Here is an 11604-nt window from a genome sequence, read left to right as displayed (position 1 = left end):
TAAAATATTGTCAAGGCCGAACACTGATGAATACTCTGAGGAGATGGCCTGTGAGGCGCCGCCTTTCAACTTTTCCTCCTTAGTATGGTGGTCAGTAACATGCGGGAGACTGCGGAGGCGGTCATTTTTTTAATTGGGAACTGATGTGCTTTTACTCAATTCGGGAACCTCACAAGCCAAATTTGTAGTATTTTGCACGAATTGCAAGAGGTGTTTGCATGTCGACGGTTGAAGTGGAAGCTCGTATTGAGTTTGCTAGAGAACGGTTTGCCAAGCCTTCGATAGCTCAGTTGGTAGAGGGGAGGACTGTAGTGGTAAAACAGGCATCCTTAGGTCGCTGGTTCAAATCCGGCTCGAAGGACTTTTGCCAAATGCAAATATTATTGAATACTTGGAAAGTAAAATACTTGGAAAATAACATAACAGACAATTTATAATTAGATTATATTTCATCACTGAAAATAGATGCCTTTTGCTTTGAGGCTGTGGCCACATTATTTTTCTGTCCAACATCAATCTTCTTTGATTTACTGTGAGGTGTTTTGGATCCCCATCTCTTGCTATGAACTGACAAAACAGCAGAATCCTCTTGACAATCTTGATTTCTCAAGGGAAATGGGAGAACACTATACACCATCCAAGATATTAAAATATTGTCAAGGACCAACACGGCTGAATACTCTGAGGAGATGGCCTGTGAGGCGCGCCTTTCAACTTTTCCCCCTTAGTATGGTGGTCAGTAACATGCGGGAGACTGCGGAGGGGGTCATTTTTTTAATTGTGAACTGATGTGCTTTTACTCAATTCGGGAACCTCACAAGCCAAATTTGTAGTATTTTGCACGAATTGCAAGAGATGTTTACAAGTCGACGGTTGAAGTGGAAGCTTGTATTGAGTTTGCTAGAGAATGATTTGCCAAGCCTTCGATAGCTTGTCGCTGGTTCAAATCTGGCTCAAAGGACTTTTGCCAAATGCACATTTTATTGAATACTTGGAAAGTAAAATACTTGGAAAGTAAAATAACAGACAATTTATAATTATATTATATTTCATCACTGAAAATAGATGCCTTTTGCTTTGAGGCTGTGGCCACGTTATTTTTCTGTCCAACACGAATCTTCATTGGTTTCCTGTCAGGTGTTTTGGATCCCCATCTCTTGCTATGAACTGGCAAAACAGCAGAATCCCCTTGACAATCTTGATTTCTCAAGGGAAATGAGAGAACACTATACACCATCCAAGATATTAAAATATTGTCAAGGCCCAACACTGCTGAATACTCTGAGGAGATGGCCTGTGAGGCGCCGCCTTTCAACTTCTCCCCCTTAGTATGGTGGTCATTAACATGCGGGAGACTGCGGAGGGGGTCATTTTTTTAATTGGGAACTGATGTGCTTTTACTCAATTCGGGAACCTCACAAGCCAAATTTGTAGTATTTTGCACGAATTGCAAGAGATGTTTACAAGTCGACGGTTGAAGTGGAAGCTCGTGTTGAGTTTGCTAGAGCATGATTTGCCAAGCCTTCGATAGCTCAGTTGGTAGAGCGGAGGACTGTAGTGGTAAAACAAGCATCCTTAGGTCGCTGGTTCAAATCCGGCTCGAAGGACTTTTGCCAAATGCAAATTTTATTGAATTCTTGGAAAGTAAAATACTTGGAAAATAAAATAACAGACAATTTATAATTATATTATATTTCATCACTGAAAATAGATGCCTTTTGCTTTGAGGCTGTGGCCACGTTATGTTTCTGTCCAACACCAATCTTCATTGGTTTCCTGTGAGGTGTTTCGGATCCCCATCTCTTGCTATGAACTGGCAAAACAGCAGAATCCCCTTGACAATCTTGATTTCTCAAGGGAAATGAGAGAACAGTATACACCATCCAAGATATTAAAATATTGTCAAGGCCCAACACGGCTGAATACTCTGAGGAGATGGCCTGTGAGGTGCCGCCTTTCAACTTTTCCCCCTTAGTATGGTGGTCAGTAACATGCAGGAGATTGCGGAGGGGGTCATTTTTTTAATTGGGAACTGATGTGCTTTTACTCAATTCGGGAACGTCACAAGCCAAATTTGTAGTATTTTGCACGAATTGCAAGAGATGTTTACAAGTCGACGGTTGAAGTGGAAGCTCGTATTGAGTTTGCTAGAGAGCGATTTGCCAAGCCTTCGATAGCTCAGTTGGTAGAGCGGAGGACTGTAGTGGTAAAACAGGCATCCTTAGGTCGCTGGTTCAAATCCGGCTTGAAGGACTTTTGCCAAATGCACATTTTATTGAATACTTGGAAAGTAAAATACTTGGAAAGTAAAATAACAGACAATTTATAATTATATTATATTTCATCACTGAAAATAGATGCCTTTTGCTTTGAGGCTGTGGCCACGTTATTTTTCTGTCCGACACCAATCTTCGTTGGTTTCCTGTGAGGTATTTTGCTATCTCTTGCTATGAACTGACAAAACAGCAGAATCCCCTTGACAATCTTGATTTCTCAAGGGAAATGGGAGAACACTATACACCATCCAAGATATTAAAATATTGTCAAGGCCGAACACTGATGAATACTCTGAGGAGATGGCCTGTGAGGCGCCGCCTTTCAACTTTTCCTCCTTTGTATCGTGGTCAGTAACATGCGGGCGACTGCGGAGGGGGTCATTTTTTTAATTGTGAACTGATGTGCTTTTACTCAATTCGGGAACCTCACAAGCAAATTTGTAGTATTTTGCACGAATTGCAAGAGATGTTTACAAGTCGACGGTTGAAGTGGAAGCTCGTATTGAGTTTGCTAGAGAATGATTTGCCAAGCCTTCGATAGCTCAGTTGATAGAGAGGAGGACTGTAGTGGTAAAACAGGCATCTTTAGGTCGCTGGTTCAAATCCGGCTCGAAGGACTTTTTCCAAATGCAAATTTTATTGAATACTTGGATAGTAAAATACTTGGAAAGTAAAATAACAGACAATTTATAATTATATTATATTTCATCACTGAAAATAGATGCCTTTTGCTTTGAGGCTGTGGCCACGTTATTTTTCTGTCCGACACCAATCTTCGTTGGTTTCCTGTGAGGTGTTTTGGATCCCCATCTCTTGCTATGAACTGACAAAACAGCAGAATCCCCTTGACAATCTTGATTTCTCAAGGGAAATGGGAGAACACCATACACCATCCAAGATATTAAAATATTGTCAAGGCCGAACACTGATGAATACTCTGAGGAGATGGCCTGTGAGGCGCAGCCTTTCAACTTTTCCTCCTTAGTATGGTGGTCAGTAACATGCGGGAGACTGCAAAGGCGGTCATTTTTTTAATTGGGAACTGATGTGCTTTTACTCAATTCGGGAACCTCACAAGCCAAATTTGTAGTATTTTGCACGAATTACAAGAGATGTTTGCATGTCGACGGTTGAAGTGGAAGCTCGAATTGAGCTTGCTAGAGAATGGTTTGCCAAGCCTTCGATAGCTCAGTTGGTAGAGGGGAGGACTGTAGTGGTAAAACAGGCATCCTTAGGTCGCTGGTTCAAATCTGGCTCGAAGGACTTTTTCCAAATGCAAATTTTATTGAATACTTGGAAAGTAAAATACTTGGAAAATAACATAACAGACAATTTATAATTATATTATATTTCATCACTGAAAATAGATGCCTTTTGCTTTGAGGCTGTGGCCACGTTATTTTTCTGTCCGACACCAATCTTCATTGGTTTCCTGTGAGGTGTTTTGGATCCCCATCTCTTGCTATGAACTGACAAAACAGCAGAATCCCCTTGACAATCTTGATTTCTCAAGGGAAATGGGAGAACACTATACACCATCCAAGATATTAAAATATTGTCAAGGCCCAACACGGCTGAATACTCTGAGGAGATGGCCTGTGAGGCGCACCTTTCAACTTTTCCCCCTTAGTATGGTGGTCAGTAACATGCGGGTGACTGCGGAGGGGGTCATTTTTTTAATTGGGAACTGATGTGCTTTTACTCAATTCGGGAACCTCACAAGCCAAATTTGTAGTATTTTGCACGAATTGCAAGAGATGTTTACAAGTCAACGGTTGAAGTGGAAGCTCGTATAGAGTTTTCTAGAGAATGATTTGCCAAGCCTTTGATAGCTCAGTTGGTAGAGCTGAGGACTGTAGTGGTAAAACAGGCATCCTTAGGTTACTGGTTCAAATCCGGCTCAAAGGACTTTTGCCAAATGAAAATTTTATTGAATACTTGGAAAGTAAAATACTTGGAAAATAAAATAACAGACAATTTATAATTATATTATATTTCATCACTGAAAATAGATGCCTTTTGCTTTGAGGCTGTGGCCACGTTATGTTTCTGTCCAACACCAATCTTCATTGTTTTCCTGTGAGGTGTTTTGGATCCCCATCTCTTGCTATGAACTGGCAAAACAGCAGAATCCCCTTGACAATCTTGATTTCTCAAGGGAAATGAGATACACTATACACCATCCACGATATTAAAATATTGTCAAGGCCCAACACGGCTGAATACTCTGAGGAGATGGCCTGTGAGGCGCCGCCTTTCAACTTTTCCCCCTTAGTATGGTGGTCAGTAACATGCGGGAGACTGCGGAGGGGGTCATTTTTTTAATTGTGAACTGATGTGCTTTTACTCAATTCGGGAACCTCACAAGCCAAATTTGTAGTATTTTGCACGAATTGCAAGAGATGTTTACAAGTCGACGATTGAAGTGGAAGCTCGTATTGAGTTTGCTAGAGAATGATTTGCCAAGCCTTCGATAGCTCGTCGCTGGTTCAAATCCGGCTCAAAGGACTTTTGCCAAATGCACATTTTATTGAATACTTGGAAAGTAAAATACTTGGAAAGTAAAATAACAGACAATTTATAATTATATTATATTTCATCACTGAAAATAGATGCCTTTTGCTTTGAGGCTGTGGCCACATTATTTTTCTGTCCGACACCAATCTTCGTTGGTTTCCTGTGAGGTGTTTTGGATCCCCATCTCTTGCTATGAACTGACAAAACAGCAGAATCCCCTTGACAATCTTGATTTCTCAAGGGAAATGGGAGAACACCATACACCATCCAAGATATTAAAATATTGTCAAGGCCGAACACTGATGAATACTCTGATGAGATGGCCTGTGAGGCGCAGCCTTTCAACTTTTCCTCCTTAGTATGGTGGTCAGTAACATGCGGGAGACTGCGGAGGCGGTCATTTTTTTAATTGGGAACTGATGTGCTTTTACTCAATTCGGGAACCTCACAAGCCAAATTTGTAGTATTTTGCACGAATTGCAAGAGATGTTTGCATGTCGACGGTTGAAGTGGAAGCTCGAATTGAGCTTGCTAGAGAACGGTTTGCCAAGCCTTCGATAGCTCAGTTGGTAGAGGGGAGGACTGTAGTGGTAAAACAGGCATCCTTAGGTCGCTGGTTCAAATCCGGCTCGAAGGACTTTTGCCAAATGCAAATTTTATTGAATACTTGGAAAGTAAAATACTTGGAAAATAACATAACAGACAATTTATAATTATATTATATTTCATCACTGAAAATAGATGCCTTTTGCTTTGAGGCTGTGGCCACGTTATTTTTCTGTCCGACACCAATCTTCGTTGGTTTCCTGTGAGGTGTTTTGGATCCCCATCTCTTGCTATGAACTGACAAAACAGCAGAATCCCCTTGACAATCTTGATTTCTCAAGGGAAATGGGAGAACACTATACACCATCCAAGATATTAAAATATTGTCAAGGCCCAACACGGCTGAATACTCTGAGGAGATGGCCTGTGAGGCGCGCCTTTCAACTTTTCCCCCTTAGTATGGTGGTCAGTAACATGCGGGTGACTGCGGAGGGGGTCATTTTTTTAATTGGGAACTGATGTGCTTTTACACAATTCGGGAACCTCACAAGCCAAATTTGTAGTATTTTGCACGAATTGCAAGAGATGTTTACAAGTCGACGGTTGAAGTGGAAGCTCGTATTGAGTTTGCTAGAGAATGATTTGCCAAGCCTTTGATAGCTCAGTTGGTAGAGCGGAGGACTGTAGTGGTAAAACAGGCATCCTTAGGTTACTGGTTCAAATCCGGCTCGAAGGACTTTTGCCAAATGAACATTTTATTGAATACTTGGAAAGTAAAATACTTGGAAAATAAAATAACAGACAATTTATAATTATATTATATTTCATCACTGAAAATAGATGCCTTTTGCTTTGAGGCTGTGGCCACGTTATGTTTCTGTCCAACACCAATCTTCATTGTTTTCCTGTGAGGTGTTTTGGATCCCCATCTCTTGCTATGAACTGGCAAAACAGCAGAATCCCCTTGACAATCTTGATTTCTCAAGGGAAATGAGAGAACACTATACACCATCCAAGATATTAAAATATTGTCAAGGCCCAACACGGCTGAATACTCTGAGGAGATGGCCTGTGAAGCGCCGCCTTTCAACTTTTCCCCCTTAGTATGGTGGTCAGTAACATGCGGGAGACTGCGGAGGGGGTCATTTTTTTAATTGTGAACTGATGTGCTTTTACTCAATTCGGGAACCTCACAAGCCAAATTTGTAGTATTTTGCACGAATTGCAAGAGATGTTTACAAGTCGACGGTTGAAGTGGAAGCTCGTATTGAGTTTGCTAGAGAATGATTTGCCAAGCCTTCGATAGCTCGTCGCTGGTTCAAATCCGGCTCAAAGGACTTTTGCCAAATGCACATTTTATTGAATACTTGGAAAGTAAAATACTTGGAAAGTAAAATAACAGACAATTTATAATTATATTATATTTCATCACTGAAAATAGATGCCTTTTGCTTTGAGGCTGTGGCCACATTATTTTTCTGTCCGACACCAATCTTCGTTGGTTTCCTGTGAGGTGTTTTGGATCCCCATCTCTTGCTATGAACTGACAAAACAGCAGAATCCCCTTGACAATCTTGATTTCTCAAGGGAAATGGGAGAACACTATACACCATCCAAGATATTAAAATATTGTCAAGGCCGAACACTGATGAATACTCTGAGGAGATGGCCTGTGAGGCGCCGCCTTTCAACTTTTCCTCCTTAGTATGGTGGTCAGTAACATGCGGGAGACTGCGGAGGCGGTCAATTTTTTAATTGGGAACTGATGTGCTTTTACTCAATTCGGGAACCTCACAAGCCAAATTTGTAGTATTTTGCACGAATTGCAAGAGATGTTTACAAGTCGACGGTTGAAGTGGAAGCTCGTATTGAGTTTGCTAGAGAATGATTTGCCAAGCCTTCGATAGCTCAGTTGGTAGAGCGGAGGACTGTAGTGGTAAAACAGGCATCCTTAGGTTGCTGGTTCAAACCCGACTCGAAGGACTTTTGCCAAATGCACATTTTATTGAATGCTTGGAAAGTAAAATACTTGGAAAGTAAAATAACAGACAATTTATAATTATATTATATTTCATCACTGAAAATAGATGCCTTTTGCTTTGAGGCTGTGACCACGTTATTTTTCTGTCCAACACGAATCTTCATTGGTTTCCTGTGAGGTGTTTTGGATCCCCATCTCTTGCTATGAACTGGCAAAACAGCAGAATCCCCTTGACAATCTTGATTTCTCAAGGGAAATGAGAGAACACTATACACCATCCAAGATATTAAAATATTGTCAAGGCCCAACGCGGCTGAATACTCTTAGGAGATGGCCTGTGAGGTGCCGCCTTTCAACTTTTCCCCCTTAGTATGGTGGTCAGTAACATGCGGGAGACTGCGGAGGGGGTCATTTTTTTAATTGGGAACTGATGTGCTTTTACTCAATTCAGGAACCTCACAAGCCAAATTTGTAGTATTTTGCACGAATTGCAAGAGATGTTTACAAGTCGACGGTTGAAGTGGAAACTCGTATTGAGTTTGCTAGCGAATGATTTGCCAAGCCTTCGATAGCGCAGTTGGTAGAGCGGAGGACTGTAGTGATACAATAGGCATCCTTAGGTCGCTGGTTCAAATCCGCCTCGAAGGACTTTTGCCAAATGCAAATTTTATTCAATACTTGGAAAGTAAAATACTTGGAAAGTAAAATAACAGACAATTTATAATTATATTATATTTCATCACTGAAAATAGATGCCTTTTGCTTTGAGGCTGTGGCCACGTTATGTTTCTGTTCAACACGAATCTTCATTGGTTTCATGTGAGGTGTTTTGGATCCCCATCTCTTGCTATGAACTGGCAAAACAGCAGAATCCCCTTGACAATCTTGATTTCTCAAGGGAAATGAGAGAACACTATACACCATCCAAGATATTAAAATATTGTCAAGGCCCAACACGGCTGAATACTCTGAGGAGATGGCCTGTGAGGCGCCGCCTTTCAACTTTTCCCCCTTAGTATGGTGGTCAGTAACATGCGGGAGACTGCGGAGCGGGTAATTTTTTTAATTGTGAACTGATGTGCTTTTACTCAATTCGGGAACCTCACAAACCAAATTTGTAGTATTTTGCACGAATTGCAAGAGATGTTTGAATGTCGACGGTTGAAGTGGAAGCTCGTATTGAGCTTGCTAGAGACTGATTTGCCAATCCTTCGATAGCTCAGTTGGTAGAGCAGAGGACTGGAGTGGTAAAACAGGCATCCTTAGGTCGCTGGTTAAAATCCAGATTGAAGGACTTTTGCCAAATGCAAATTTTATTGAATACATGGAAAGTAAAATGCTTCGAAAATAAAATAACAGACAATTTATAATTATATTATATTTCATCACTGAAAATAGATGCCTTTTGCTTTGAGGCTGTGGCCACATTATGTTTCTGTCCGACACCAATCTTCGTTGGTTTCCTGTGAGGTGTTTTGGATCCCCATCTCTTGCTATGAACTGACAAAACAGCAGAATCCCCTTGACAATCTTGATTTCTCAAGGGAAATGGGAGAACACTATATCCCATCCAAGATATTAAAATATTGTCAAGGACCAACACGGCTGAATACTCTGAGGAGATGGCCTGTGAGGCGCGCCTTTCAACTTTTCCCCCTTAGTATGGTGGTCAGTAACATGCGGGAGACTGCGGAGGGGGTCATTTTTTTAATTGGGAACTGATGTGCTTTTACTCAATTCGGGAACCTCACAAGCCAAATTTGTAGTATTTTGCACGAATTGCAAGAGATGTTTACAAGTCGACGGTTGAAGTGGAAGCTCGTATTGAGTTTGCTAGAGAATGATTTGCCAAGCCTTCGATAGCTCGTCGCTGGTTCAAATCCGGCTCAAAGGACTTTTGCCAAATGCACATTTTATTGAATTCTTGGAAAGTAAAATACTTGGAAAGTAAAATAACAGACAATTTATAATTATATTATATTTCATCACTGAAAATAGATGCCTTTTGCTTTGAGGCTGTGGCCACGTTATTTTTCTGTCCGACACCAATATTCGTTGGTTTCCTGTGATGTGTTTTGGATCCCCATCTCTTGCTATGAACTGACAAAACAGCAGAATCCCCTTGACAATCTTGATTTCTCAAGGGAAATGGGAGAACACTATGCACCATCCAAGATATTAAAATATTGTCAAGGCCGAACACTGATGAATACTCTGAGGAGATGGCCTGTGAGGCGCCGCCTTTCAACTTTTCCTCCTTAGTATGGTGGTCAGTAACATGCGGGAGACTGCGGAGGCGGTCATATTTTTAATTGGGAACTGATGTGCTTTTACTCAATTCGGGAACCTCACAAGCCAAATTTGTAGTCATTTGCACGAATTGCAAGAGGTGTTTGCATGTCGACGGTTGAAGTGGAAGCTCGTATTGAGTTTGCTAGAGAACGGTTTGCCAAGCCTTCGATAGCTCAGTTGGTAGAGGGGAGGACTGTAGTGGTAAAACAGGCATCCTTAGGTCGCTGGTTCAAATCCGGCTCGAAGGACTTTTGCCAAATGCAAATTTTATTGAATACTTGGAAAGTAAAATACTTGGAAAATAACATAACAGACAATTTATAATTAGATTATATGTCATCACTGAAAATAGATGCCTTTTGCTTTGAGGCTGTGGCCACATTATTTTTCTGTCCAACATCAATCTTCTTTGGTTTACTGTGAGGTGTTTTGGATCCCCATCTCTTGCTATGAACTGACAAAACAGCAGAATCCCCTTGACAATCTTGATTTCTCAAGGGAAATGGGAGAACACTATACACCATCCAAGATATTAAAATATTGTCAAGGACCAACACGGCTGAATACTCTGAGGAGATGGCCTGTGAGGCGCGCCTTTCAACTTTTCCCCCTTAGTATGGTGGTCAGTAACATGCGGGAGACTGCGGAGGGGGTCATTTTTTTAATTGTGAACTGATGTGCTTTTACTCAATTCGGGAACCTCACAAGCCAAATTTGTAGTATTTTGGACGAATTGCAAGAGATGTTTACAAGTCGACGGTTGAAATGGAAGCTTGTATTGAGTTTGCTAGAGAATGATTTGCCAAGCCTTCGATAGCTCGTCGCTGGTTCAAATCCGGCTCAAAGGACTTTTGCCAAATGCACATTTTATTGAATACTTGGAAAGTAAAATACTTGGAAAGTAAAATAACAGACAATTTATAATTATATTATATTTCATCACTGAAAATAGATGCCTTTTGCTTTGAGGCTGTGGCCACGTTATTTTTCTGTCCAACACGAATCTTCATTGGTTTCCTGTCAGGTGTTTTGGATCCCCATCTCTTGCTATGAACTGGCAAAACAGCAGAATCCCCTTGACAATCTTGATTTCTCAAGGGAAATGAGAGAACACTATACACCATCCAAGATATTAAAATATTGTCAAGGCCCAACACGGCTGAATACTCTGAGGAGATGGCCTGTGAGGCGCCGCCTTTCAACTTCTCCCCCTTAGTATGGTGGTCATTAACCTGCGGGAGACTGCGGAGGGGGTCATTTTTTTAATTGGGAACTGATGTGCTTTTACTCAATTTGGGAACCTCACAAGCCAAATTTGTAGTATTTTGCACGAATTTCAAGAGATGTTTACAAGTCGACGGTTGAAGTGGAAGCTCGTATTGAGTTTGCTAGAGAATGATTTGCCAAGCCTTCGATAGCTCAGTTGGTAGAGCGGAGGACTGTAGTGGAAAAACAGGCATCCTTAGGTCGCTGATTCAAATCCGGCTCGAAGGACTTTTGCCAAATGCAAATTTTATTGAATACTTGGAAAGTAAAATACTTGGAAAATAAAATAACAGACAATTTATAATTATATTATATTTCATCACTGAAAATAGATGCCTTTTGCTTTGAGGCTGTGGCCACGTTATGTTTCTGTCGAACACCAATCTTCGTTGGTTTCCTGTGAGGTATTTTGCTATCTCTTGCTATGAACTGACAAAACAGCAGAATCCCCTTGACAATCTTGATTTCTCAAGGGAAATGGGAGAACACTATACACCATCCAAGATATTAAAATATTGTCAAGGCCGAACACTGATGAATACTCTGAGGAGATGGCCTGTGAGGCGCCGCCTTTCAACTTTTCCTCCTTTGTATCGTGGTCAGTAACATGCGGGCGACTGCGGAGGGGGTCATTTTTTTGATTGTGAACTGATGTGCTTTTACTCAATTCGGGAACCTCACAAGCCAAATTTGTAGTATTTTGCACGAATTGCAAGAGATGTTTGA

At 41.1% G+C, this 11604-nt stretch overlaps 3 non-coding genes across 3 annotated transcripts; all 3 read left to right on the top strand.

Annotated features, from left to right (window-relative positions):
• Positions 1-1521: 1521 nt before the first annotated feature.
• Positions 1522-1607, top strand: TRNAY-GUA (transfer RNA tyrosine (anticodon GUA)). Its single transcript is given in 2 exon segments — positions 1522-1558; positions 1572-1607. It is a non-coding gene; the product is annotated as a tRNA-Tyr (tRNA).
• Positions 1608-2167: 560 nt separating this feature from the next.
• On the top strand, positions 2168-2253 carry TRNAY-GUA (transfer RNA tyrosine (anticodon GUA)). The gene is given in 2 exon segments: positions 2168-2204; positions 2218-2253. It is a non-coding gene; the product is annotated as a tRNA-Tyr (tRNA).
• A 6275-nt stretch (positions 2254-8528) lies between these two features.
• On the top strand, positions 8529-8614 carry TRNAS-GGA (transfer RNA serine (anticodon GGA)). The gene is given in 2 exon segments: positions 8529-8565; positions 8579-8614. It is a non-coding gene; the product is annotated as a tRNA-Ser (tRNA).
• Positions 8615-11604: the final 2990 nt, after the last annotated feature.

Source organism: Ambystoma mexicanum, chromosome 1p (assembly GCF_040938575.1).
Source record: "Ambystoma mexicanum isolate Mex_15411 chromosome 1p, UKY_AmexF1_1, whole genome shotgun sequence".
NCBI lineage: Eukaryota > Metazoa > Chordata > Amphibia > Caudata > Ambystomatidae > Ambystoma > Ambystoma mexicanum.
The sequence above is the reverse complement of the archived record's forward strand: the minus strand, read 5'-3'. Positions and strand labels throughout refer to the sequence as shown.